At 38.5% G+C, this 12,889-nt stretch overlaps 2 pseudogenes; one reads left to right on the top strand and one right to left on the bottom strand.

The window, feature by feature from the left end:
• Positions 1-2,012: 2,012 nt before the first annotated feature.
• The window catches only part of LOC113306338, a 32,466-nt pseudogene continuing 21,589 nt past the window's right edge, over positions 2,013-12,889 (bottom strand).
• Positions 5,310-5,409, top strand: LOC113307279 (annotated as a pseudogene).

The raw sequence follows: 12,889 nt of genomic DNA on the forward strand, positions 1-12,889 counted from the left end.
TTTTTTTTTCTTTTTTTTTTGTATCTCAATCACTCTAATTCACCCTAACATTGATAACAACTTGAATCGTGAGCCCCACCTAATCACTTAGAGAAACATAGTTTAAAAACAAAACAAAATAAAAACAAAAGTGAAAAGGACTCAACGAGATATGGTGAAACTATCATGTTATTTTTAACACCTAAGCTCTGTGATTTTATGAATAGAATCTTTAGATGTTGCCATCTAGTCAGATTGGTTCCTCAACTCCTACAACCAAAATGCTTCCATCCACTTAGATTGGTTAGTGCCAACCTTAATAGGGATAAATTTCTAGGCTCTGGAGTTTATTATTGCAACGAAAAGGTAACAAAAATTTCTACCCCACTCCGAAACTTAAATCTAACATTGTCCTCAATGTTTCTAATTAAAGAACAGTACCAAAAATATAAGTAACATGAGGAAATAGTAAAGAGAGAAGTCGGAAAGATAGTACTTGGGTGAAGTGTAACCAAAAACCTACAAAAATATTATACAACATACAAATCGCCTCGATGGTCAATCAAGGTAAACAGGGTCCTCCAAAGGGACCTCCTCAACATCACCTGTAGGAAAAGGATCTAAAAAGGGCTTCAATCGCTGACCGTTAACCTTCGAAGAACTACTACCATATGGTGTCTCAATCTCAACAGTGCCATGAGGAAAAACAGTACGGACCACAAAAGGACCGGTCCACCTAGAGCGCAACTTCCCAGGGAATAGATGCAAACGAGTGTCATACAAAAGAACTTTTTGACCTAGAGAAAATGACTTTCGTAAAATATTCCTATCATGCACAAGTTTCATTATGTTCTTATACTCCTTAGCACTATCGTATGCATTTCTACGAATCTCGTCCAACTCATTGAGCTGGAGCTTTCTTTGAGCTCCTGCCTTGTCAAGTGAAAAGTTTAAGTTCTTAATAGCCCAATAGGCTCGATGCTCTAACTCAACAGGCAGGTGACATGCCTTGCCAAACACTAAACGATAAGGTGACATTCCAATGGGTGTCTTAAACGCAGTACGGTAATCCCATAAGGCATTAGTAAGCCTCGACGACCAGACTTTCTTATTTGGATTAACTATTTTCTCTAGAATACGTTTAATTTCCCTATTGGAAACCTCTACCTGACCACTAGTCTGAGGGTGATATGGGGTTGCTACTTTATGGGTAATACCGTATTATTTCATTAAAAGAGCAAACGGTCTATTACAAAAGTGTGAACCTCCATCACTAATTATAGCTTGCGGCGTACCAAAACGTGTAAGTATATTCTCTTTCAAAAACTGGACTACGACCCTGTGGTCATTCGTTTTACACGGAACCGCCTTAACCCAATTAGACAAATAGTCTACAACGACAAGTATGTAAAGATAACCAAACGAAATAGGAAATGGACCCATAAAATCAATGCCCCACACATCAAAGACCTCAATCACTAAAATAGGGTTCAAGGAATCATATTTCTATGGGAAATGGTTCCTAACTTCTGGCAACGCTCACAAGAAACACAATGACTATGGGAATCTTTAAACAACGAAGGCCAGTAAAATCCACACTGCAAAATCTTAGCAGCAATCTTCTTAGCACTAAAATGACCCCCACATGCATGTTCATGACAAAAGGAGATAATACTAGACTGGTCACTCTCAGATACACATCTCCTAATAATATGGTCCAGATAATACTTAAACAGATAAGGATCGTCCCAAAAGAAATGCTTAACCTCGGCTAAAAACCTAGAACGATCTTTCTTACCCCAATGTTGAGGCATTCGACCAGTAACAAGATAATTCACTGTATTTGCATACCAAGGTGATTGGGAAACAGAGAACAATTGTTCATCAGGAAAACTGTCCCTTACAGGAAGGGAATTATTAGGGGAACTAACAACTAGCCTAGACAAGTGGTCTGCTACTACATTCTCTGCACCCCTTTTGTCTCTAATGCCAGGACAAAATTCTTGTAACAAAAAGGTCCATCTAATCAATCTAGGTTTGGTATCCTTCTTAGAAAAAAGGTATTTCAAAGCAGTATGATCAGTATAGATTATGATCTTAGAACCTAATAAATAGGATCTAAACTTATCCAAGGCAAACACAATGGCTAGCAATTCCTTCTCGGTAGTTGTATAGTTCATTTGGGCATCATTCAGAGTTTTGCTAGCATAGTAAATCACATAGAGTAATTTGTTTTCTTGCTGACCTAGCACAACGGCTACATCATAATATGAAGCATCACACATAATTTCAAAGGGTAGGTTCCAGTTAGGTGCCTGGACTATCGGGGCAGTAGTGAGTAAAGTTTTAAGCTTATAAAAAGCCTTTAAGAAAGCATCATCAAAGACAAACTTAACATCTTTTGCAAGCAAATTGCAAAGAGGTCTAGAAATCAAGCTAAAATCCTTAATGAATCGACGGTAAAAACCTGCATGCCCTAAGAATGACCTAATATCTTTTACGGTTTTTGGGACCTGTAGAGTCTTAATAAGTAAACTTTGGCTTTGTCTACCTCTATACCCTTTGAAAAAAGATGTGCCCTAAGACAATTCCTTATTCAACGATGAAATGACATTTTTCCCAATTAAGCACTAAATTCTTTTCCTTACACCTAGTCAACACTAATGTCAAATGGTGCAAGCACTCATCAAAAGATGAACCAAACACTGAAAAATCATCCATAAAGACCTCAAAAAACCGTTCTACCATGTCAGAAAATATGCTCATCATGCAACGCTGAAAAGTCGCAGGGGCATTACAAATCCCGAAAGGCATGCGTCTATACGCAAAGGTACCAAAGGGACAGATAAAAGTGGTTTTCTCTTGGTCTTCTAGGGAAATAACGATCTGATTATAACCGGAGTATCCATCTAAAAAGCAGTAGTGACTATGTCCAGCTAATCTCTCTAGCATCTGGTCGATGAAGGGAAGGGGAAAGTGGTCCTTCCTTGTGACCTTGTTCAATTTCCTATAGTCAATACACACACGCTATCCCGTGGTCACTAGGGTTGGGATTGATTCATTATTATCATTCTGGACTACAGGATACCTGATTTCTTGGGGACAACCTGAACAGGGCTGACCCACTTACTGTCTGAAATTGGGTAAATAATACCCGCATCTAAAAACTTAAGCACCTCTTTTCGAACTACCTCTTTCATGTTAGGGTTCAGTCGACGTTGCATCTCCCTAGAAGGTTTGGAGTCTTCCTCTAAATGAATCTGATGCATACACACAGTTGGACTTATACCCTTAATGTCTGCTATAGTCCACCCTAAAGCTTCCTTATTGTCTTGAAGTACATTTACTAGCCTACTTTCCTGATCACTATCCAAATCGGAAGCTACAATCACAGGTAAAGTCTCAGATGGGCCTAAAAACACATACTTTAGAGTATCGGGTAGTGGTTTAAGGTCCAACTTTGGGGGCTCTTCTAAAGAAGGAATTAGGGTAGTCTCAGAAACTGGTAATGGTTCGAACCTAGATTTCCATCTATCAGTGTCTAACACAGGGGTAGAATCTAATAGAGCATTCACCTGTTCAATAGTGCTATCGTCGTCAAAATCTAAACCACAATGGGATAGACAACTTTCTAATGGGTCTTGAGACAAAATGTTTGGTAATGACTCCTGAACTAAGGCTTCTATCATGTTCACCTCTTCAACACATGTGTCATCTAGCTCATGAGGTAGCTTACTGACATTAAAAATGTTCATCTCCATAGTCATATTACCAAAAGATAAACTCATCACACCATTTCGACAGTTAATGATTGCATTAGACGTAGCTAAAAATGGGCGACCTAAAATCACAGGTATCTGGTTCTCTGGGTCAGGGACAGGTTGGGTATCTAGGACAACGAAATCCACTGGATATATAAACTTGTCGACCTCAATAAAGACATCCTCAATAACACCTCGAGGAATTTTAACAGACCTATCAGCTAACTGCAGTGTTATATGAGTAGGTTTCATTTCACCAAGTCATAGCTGTAAGTACACATGGTACAGAAGTAGGTTCACACTGGCTCCTAAGTCAAGTAAAGCTTTTTCTATTCGGAGTTTACCTATTGTACAAGCAATGGTAGGGGAACCTGGGTCTTTGTACTTTGGAGTTGTAGTTTTTTGAATAATTGAACTTACGTGACTAGCTAAAAAGGCTTTCTTATGGACGCTAAGTTTTCGCTTTCGCGTACACATATCCTTAAGGAACTTGGCATAAGCAGGAATTTGCCTAATTACATATAATAAAGGAAGGTTTATGGTAACTTCCTTAAAAACTTCCAATATGTTATTAAAGTTCGATTCCTTCTTTGTTGGTACTGATAGCTGAGGAAATGGGGCTCTAGGAACAAAATCAGACCTCTCAGGGACTGAGTTGGCATCATCAGAAATTTTATCAGTTTCCTTAGCTAGTAGTCTTGAGGGGTGAACTAAAGTATGTTCACTATCGGGCATGGTTACCTGATTGTCTACTATTCTACCACTCCTAAGGGTTCTAATAACATTCAATTGATTCGATGGTTTTGTACCTACTTCATGAACTCCTCTAGGATTGGGATTAGTCTGACTAGGGAACCTACCATTATCTCTCTCACTTAAGGTCTTAGCTATTTGGCCGACTTAAAGTTCTAACTTAGCAAGGCTCTGAGCATTAGTTTGAAAATTCTGCTTGGTTTCCTGTTGAAAACTAATATGGCTCTGTGCTAACATTTCCTGAATTTTTGCTAACATCTTAATAGATTCCTCTAAGCTAGTCGTTTTATTTTCTGGGCCTGATGTATTCCTAGTGTAGCCAAAACCTGGGGGAGCATCAGAATTATTAGACTGACCCTGACTCTGGCCCTTAGACCATGAAAAGTTCGGATGGTTCCTCCAACCAGGATTATAGGTTTCTGAATATGGGTCAAACTTCTGACGATTATCAAACCTAGTGTTATTATATAGAGCATTGGCTTGCTCTTCATTATTCTGGCCTTCCCAAAGAGGCTCCAATCTACCACTAGTGTTACCCACTTCTAAAGCTTCTAACCTTTTCGCTTAGCAGCAATTTTGGCATCTGATTCATAGCCTCCTTCTACCCTATTAACGTTTTCTCTGCTAAGAAGAATTGTTTTCTGGGGTCCCCTACTACTTTCCCATTGTTGGGTTTTTTCGGCGACTTCATGCAAATATGTCATCACGTCATCAACTGTTTGGTTCTCAAATCCACCAGTACACATAGATTCTACTGTGGTTGTGGTGGGATAATCTAAACCCTCATAAAGGATCTGAACTAACCTAACCTTTTCTAAACCATGATGAGGACATTGGGATAATAAATCATTGAACCTTCCCAAATACCTATACAAAGTTTCTCCCTCCTGTTGAGAAAACGTGCAGATTTGCGTCCTAATAGACGATGTTTTGTGCCTAGGAAAAAACTTGTTCAAAAAGGCAGATGTAAGTTAAAGGACGTTCAAAAACAGACTCTTCAAAAGTCGGACTCTCTAGATTAAGGTAATCGAGACGCTTCGAACTACTAGGTTTCTCTTTAACAAATCTACCTAGTGCGTCTCTTTTACGTTCAGGCATGCAATAGAATTTTCTAAATTGGAAGAGTAAGCAAACACAGATCAAGGCCGACTCAACCAAATCAAACCTATTGATTTCTAGCACACAAAAAGCATGATGGCTCCACTTAGATTGTTTCTAGACCAGCTTCTAATCCTTCAAACGGGAATTCATTACAATTTAAGCAAACCCCTCGGGAATCAATCTGAGTTAACGTAAGTTGAATAGAGGCGAGGGAAGCTCGGTGGAGCTTTGATACCCAAGCCTCACCGGTATTACAAGGCGGCGCAGTCACACATTCAACTTACAGAAACCGTCAAGAACTTCGAAGTATGCTTAAAAGAGTAACCAATATTTTTCGAATGACTTTCCTGTTAAGCTCGTTACCCTATCGGTCTCGTTCTAGTCAAAAATTTTAGGCTTAGGTTCGCGTAGGTTACGTGTTCCTAAAGAGGGCAAGAAGAGAACGGTGATGAAATCCGAACCCTTATCTTGTATGGCTAGGCCTTTCCCTTTACTAGAAAAATAAATGTCCGTATTCAATCCTCAACATATATGCATACGAAGGAGTCCAGTAACTCGCTGACAGGGGATTCGCGAGTGTTTAGAATCTTACCTCCCGTTCCAGACGGGGGATGAATCGGTTGTAGTCGACTCGGGCCACTGACTCCGATGTCTAGTGTACGAACCCAAGGTGCAGAGACAATATCGTAATTTTCCTCCTTCTCTGCAAACAGTTTATATTTAAAGTACCCTTCCGTAGGGTAATAAAAAAATAATGTCTCAAAGTCCAAAAGTCCAAAAAGAAAAGAAAAATTACAAAAATAATAAACCCTAATACTGTTTTTTTTTTTCTAAAAGAAAATAAACAAACCCTAAACTAAAATTGTCTAAAATAAAATTGTCTTCTTTTCTGTTCTTTTTGCTTTAATCTTTAGCTCCAAGTCTTTATGAAATCACCAAACTCTTTGGCTCAATTTTATTTATGATCCAGAACCTGTAGACACAAGATAAATACCCAAAAACATAAAAAAGAACAAAAATAAAAAATAAAATAAAAAATAAAAATAAAAAAAATCTAAAACCCTAAACACAAGTCCGTGTCGGTGGCGCCAAAAATTGATGTGGTTCGTAGATAGTGGTAAAAAATGATTCTATTCTCGAACTTGTGAAGGATAACTTTAGACTTAAATTCAAAACTAAATAGAAAACTTAGTAATAGTTATAACAAACACTGACAAAGTTGGTATCAATATTAAAAGAACACTGAGGCTAAGATTCCACTATTTTCCAAGTTCAAAGTGATTTGGTCCAAATATTTAAATTCATGCAATTTTCTCGTTTACTTTGATTATATTGCAACTAATAGATTTTCACAAGTAATAATTGTAAATACCAAGTATGAAGCATCAAGAGTCTATAAACTAAGCATACTCCATCAATATAGCTCACGATCACTCAAATAAAAATCATATTCAATAATAGTTCAAGGCAAATAATCATAATAATAATTGCAATAAATTAAATAAAATAGATTGTACCACTTTTTGTTGGAAAAATAGCTTCCTCTATGCCCTCAACAATGGGGTTTAGCTCCTCATATTAATCATGATCTCAAAATATTTGTTTATGGCTCAAAAGATGATTAAAAAGATGAAAAGTGATAATACAGACGATTCGCAACAGTTTGTTGGTGTTGCAGAATCACTGTTACAGGGAGAAATAGTATCTAAAGACCTAATGCAACCGCTATGATGAACGACACATAGGTTCTGCTGTGAGACAACGATAGTTTTCTGCGACAGTTGCTTGTGCGTCAATGTTCTTCGTGTTCTTCCTCTTCAGCAGCAGCAGCAGAATAAGGTATTTTCCTGCAACTCGATCTCTGGAGCTCTGTGGTATTCTAAACTTCTCTGAAAGGATTCGTACCCCTTATATGACTTATCCCCTCTCCTTTTATAGGCCACAACTCGATTAAATCTCCCCCAAAAGCTTGGTTTATCTCCACAACAAGTTTCAGAGATTTCTTTCTGCCAAACTCTCTTCACGCGTATTTGACCTCTCCCAAAACTTCCAAACTCTTTATTAGATAACAACGAATGTTGGGGAAGCTTTTCTAGCCTTTAATCTCCCTGAATTGTCTAATAAATATTCCAACAGCAACCCGTGACCACAACACCTCTGTTTCCTTCTCCCGGTCGATCTAACCCAATTCATTCGATCCAATCACATATACCAACCCTGTTATGCTCTACGAAGTCCAGCCCAACAAAAATCAGCCATTGAATCTCGTTATTTCACGTCCAACTGATGCTCCCAAATTCACACAGCTAATAATAGAGTTTCCCGCCAAAACAGTGTTTGAACGATGAAGAAAAAGGGGGCGCCCCCTATCCAGAGTAGGGGTGCCTTTAGCAACTGCCTTAAGGGGTGTCCTGGGGGTTCCCCTTATCCAAACCAAGGGTCCGAATAGCAAGTGTCCTCCGGGTGCTTTCCGACAACTTTTCGAGCCAATTTTTTCCAAAAATGTTTATTGGCCAAAAATACCTATAAATAAATAAAACACCATAATAAGTACAAGAATGAGCCCTAACAATATATAGAATCGAGACAAATCAGACACAAAAATGTGTCTATCAGTTTACTTGTACCTTTGGGTTTGATACTCAATTTCATACCAATTCATATGATTTGTTTTGAAGATGATGATTTTCAAAACTAACTGGGAAGTAGCTACCTCCCTTTTTTCTTTTCTTCTTCTTCCTCTTCCAAATAAGAAAGTGCTTTACCTCCATAAGGATCATCCCAAAAGAAGTGCTTCACCTCGGCTAAAAACCTAGAACGATCTTGTTTACCCCAATGTTGGGGCATTCGACCAGTAACAAGATAATTCACTATATTCGCATACCAAGGTGCTTGGGTAACAAAGAACAGTTGTTCATCAGAAAAACTATCCCTAACAGGAGGAGAATCATTAAGGGTATCCACAACAAGCCTAGACAAGGGGTCTGCTACTATATTTTCTGCACCTTTTTTTTTATCTCTAATGTCTAAGGAAAATTCCTGCAACAATAGGATCCATCTAATCAATCTAGGTTTAATATCCTTCTTGGAAAGAAGATACTTCAAAGCAACATGATCAGTAAAGATTATGACCTTAGAATCTAAGAGGTAGGATCTAAACTTGTCTAAGGAAAATACAATAGCTAATAGTTCCTTCTCCGTAGTGGTATAGTTCAACTGGGCATCATTCAGAGTTTTGCTAGCATAGTAAATCACATGAACTAACTTATTTTCTCGCTGACCTAGCACAACACCAATAGCATAATCTGAAGCATCACACATGATCTCAAAGGGTAGGTTCCAGTTGGGTGCCTGGACTATGGGGGCGGTAGTGAATAAATTCTTAAGCTTCTCAAAAGCCTCTAAACAAGCATCATAAAAGACAAACTTAACGTCTTTTGCAAGAAAATTGCAAAGAGGTCTAGAAATTAAGCTAAAATCCTTAATGAATCGGCGATAAAAACCTGCATGCCCTAAGAATGACCTAATATCTCTTACGGTTTTTTTGACCTGTAAAGTTTTAATGAGGTCAACTTTGGATCTATCTACCTCTATACCCTTCGAAGATACGATATGCCCTAGAACAATTCCTGAACGAACCATGAAGTGACATTTCTCCCAATTAAGCACTAAATTCTTTTTCTTACACCTAGTCAAAACTAATGACAAATGATGCAAGCGCTCATCGAAAGACGAACCAAACACTGAAAAATCATCCATAAAGACCTCTAAGAACCGTTCTACCATGTCAGAAAATATGCTCAACAGACAACGCTGAAAGGTCGCAGAGGCATTACATAGCCCGAAAGGCATGCGTCTATACGCAAAGGTACCAAAGGGACAGGTAAAAGTGGTTTTCTCTTGGTCTTCTGGGGCTACGACAATCTAATTATAACCGCAATATCCATCTAAAAAGCAATAGTAGCTACGTCCAGCTAATCTCTCTAGCATTTGGTCGATGAATGGAAGGGGAAAGTGGTCCTTCATAGTGACCTTGTTCAATTTCCTATATCCAATACAGACACGCCAACCCGTTGTCACCCGAGTTGGGATTAAATCATTGTTATCATTCTGGACTACAGTAATACCGTATTTCTTGGAAACAACCTGAACGGGGATGACCCACTTACTGTCTGAAATAGGGTAGATATAATGCCTGCATCTAACAGCTTAAGGACCTCGGTTCGAACTACTTCTTTCATATTATGGTTCAGTCGACGTTGCATCTACCTAGAAGGTTTGGTGTCACTCTCTAAATAGATCTGATGCATATAACCAGTAGGACTTATACCCTTAATGTCTGCTATGGTCCACCCTAAAGCTTCCTGGTTATTCTGAAGGACAGTCACTAGCCTACTTTCCTGATCACTATCCAAGTCGGATGCTATAATCGCAGGTAAAGTTTCATATGGGCCTAAAAAAACACATACTTCAGGGAATCTGGTAATGGTTTAAGGTCCAACTTAGGAGGCTTTTCTAACAAAGGAACTAGGGTAGACTCAGAAACGGGTAGAGGTTCGAACTTAGGTTTCCAGCCATTACTAGTGTCTATCAAAGTGGTTGAATCTAACAAAGCATTCACCTCATTAATCACATTGTCATCATCAAAATCAATCCCAAAGTGGGATAGGCATTTCTCTAATGGTTCTTCTAACAAAGTGTTTGGTAATGACTCCTCGACTAATGTTCCTATCATGTTCACCTCTTCTATGTTCGAGTCATCTAGTTCAGAGGGTAGCTTACTAATATTAAAAATTTTCAGCTCAATAGTCATATTACCAAAAGACAAATTCATAATACCATTTCAATAGTTAATGATCGCATTGGATGTATCTAAAAACGAGCGACCTAAAATCAATGGTATTTGGTTCTCTGGGTCAGGGACAGGTTGGGTATCTAGGATAACAAAATCCACTGGATAAATAAACTTGTCGACCTCAATAAGAACGTCCTCGATCACACCATGAGGAATTTTAACGGACCTATCAGCTAACTGAAGTGTCATCTGGGTAGGTTTCATCTCACCAAGTCCTAGCTTAAGGTACACATGGTATGGCAGTAAGTTCACACTGGCTCCTAAGTCAAGCAAAGCTTTCTCGACACGGTATTTACCTATTTTGCAAGAAATAGTAGGGGACCCTGGGTCTTTATACTTAGAAGTAGTGGTATTCTGAATAACAGAACTCACATGACTAGCTAGGAAGGCTTTCTTCTGGACATAAGTTTTCGCTTTCGCGTACACATATCCTTAAGAAACTTGGCATAAGCGAGAATCTGCTTAATCACATCTAACAAGGGGAGGTTGATAATAACCTGCTTAAAAACCTCCAATATATCATTAAAGTTGGACTCCCTCTTAGTTGGAACTAGCAGCTGGGGGAACGGGGCTCTGGGAACAAATCCGGGCTCAGCATGACCCTCATTGGTCTCTTTGGAGACTCTATCAGTCTCCTCATTTTCTGGCTCAGCAGGGTGAACTACAACATGTTCACTATCAGGCATGGCAACCTTATTGTCAACTTTCTTTCCACTCCTAAGGGTTGTTATATAATTCACATGATTGTACGATTTCTCTCCTTTAGGGTTAGGATCAGTTTGACTAGGGAATCTTCATACTTCTCTTTCACTAAGAAACTTAGCTATTTGGCCGACTTGAAGTTCTAAGTTAGCAAGAGACTGGGAATCATTCTTAAAATTCTGCCTGGTTTCTTCTTGAAAACCACAATGGTTCTTTGATAACATCTCATGGTTCTTTGCTAACATAGTAAGGGTTTCTTCTAAGGTGAAGATCTTTTTCTCATTCTGAAACTGGGTTTGACTTGAAAAGTTCTTAGCATAACCAAAACCTGGGGGAGGCTAAGAATTACTAGACTGTCCTTGATTCTGACCCTTAGACCAAGAAAAATTAGGATGGTTTCTCCAACCAGGGTTGTAAGTCTCTGAGTATGGGTCAAACTTCTGACGGTTCTCAAACCTAGCATTGTTATAGACAGCATGGGCTTGCTCTTCACTAACCTGACCTTCCCAAAACGAGTTATTTGGTTCTACTCCACAACTAGACACTTGAGAGGCTCTAAACCTGTCATCAAGTTCAACAAGAGACTTATGTTTAGGATGATTCAATTCCAAAGCTTCTAACCTTCTAGACAAAGCAGCAAACTTAGCATCAGACCCGAAGCTTGTATCCACCACATTGGTGCTACTTCTATAAAAAGTTTTCATCGGTTGGATTTCCTCCAAGGCATTCTGAAGATCAGGCTGAAGAGTCTGGAAATACTCAATTAAGAATTTACAAGTGCATAACAAAAGCCTGAATAATTGGGGATCCTCTAAGTCAATCATATTTGACTCACACAGCTGACCACAATGAAAGAGGTGGTCTTCCTTAAACAAATGTGTCGACCCTAATCTCCTAAAGTAATTAGGTTTAGTCTCAAAACTCAATAACGGACACATTTCAAATTCAAACGTTCCCATAATTGGAATAAAAGTTTTTGGTGGGAAAACGAAATCAATCTTTGTATCATAGCATGGGTTAACCACATCAACCAGAGGATGGGTTTCTAACAACTGAGCTCTCTTATGGACACAACTAGGTTCAGGAAAAAGTGTATGAAGATAATCTTGTAAGATGGTTGAGGTAAAAATGTCAAGTCCTACACGAGGGAACTTTCTAAGAGTTAAAGGTAAGGCACCAGGAAAGTGATAATCACCCTCAAACTTAGAGTTTTCAGTGTCTCTAGGTAGACTAGTCACAATTTTCATAATTTCTAAATCATTAGATTCCTGAAAATGGTCAATTGATTCTTCTAAGTTGTAATCAGGTGCATCCTCACTCATTTTTACGAGTTCACTTTCTTTGTCTAAGACTGTTGTTTCTAAATCGCTAGACTCAAAATAAACTCGTTCCTCTAAACCATCATCACAATCATATAAAGGATCATCAGAGAAAGTTTCTAGTAAAGGATCATTGATTAAGGTGCTAATCAAAGTTACTTCTTCCGATTCACTGATAGGCACATCTAATAATGGATTATCCAACACACTGCAGGCTAAAGGATCATGAACTACATCGTCTAAAACAGTGGTGTCCCTAGTCAAATTATCATCCTTTTGAATAGGTGAGTAATTATTAAAATTATTTGTATTTGTACTAGAAACAAAACTATCATTATAGAGCTCAATCGGAGTAACAAATTCCTGATCACTATGCCTACATATTTCATGTTCTTCATCAATACTATCCTCATCATAAT

Source organism: Papaver somniferum, chromosome 8 (assembly GCF_003573695.1).
Source record: "Papaver somniferum cultivar HN1 chromosome 8, ASM357369v1, whole genome shotgun sequence".
Classification (NCBI taxonomy): domain Eukaryota; kingdom Viridiplantae; phylum Streptophyta; class Magnoliopsida; order Ranunculales; family Papaveraceae; genus Papaver; species Papaver somniferum.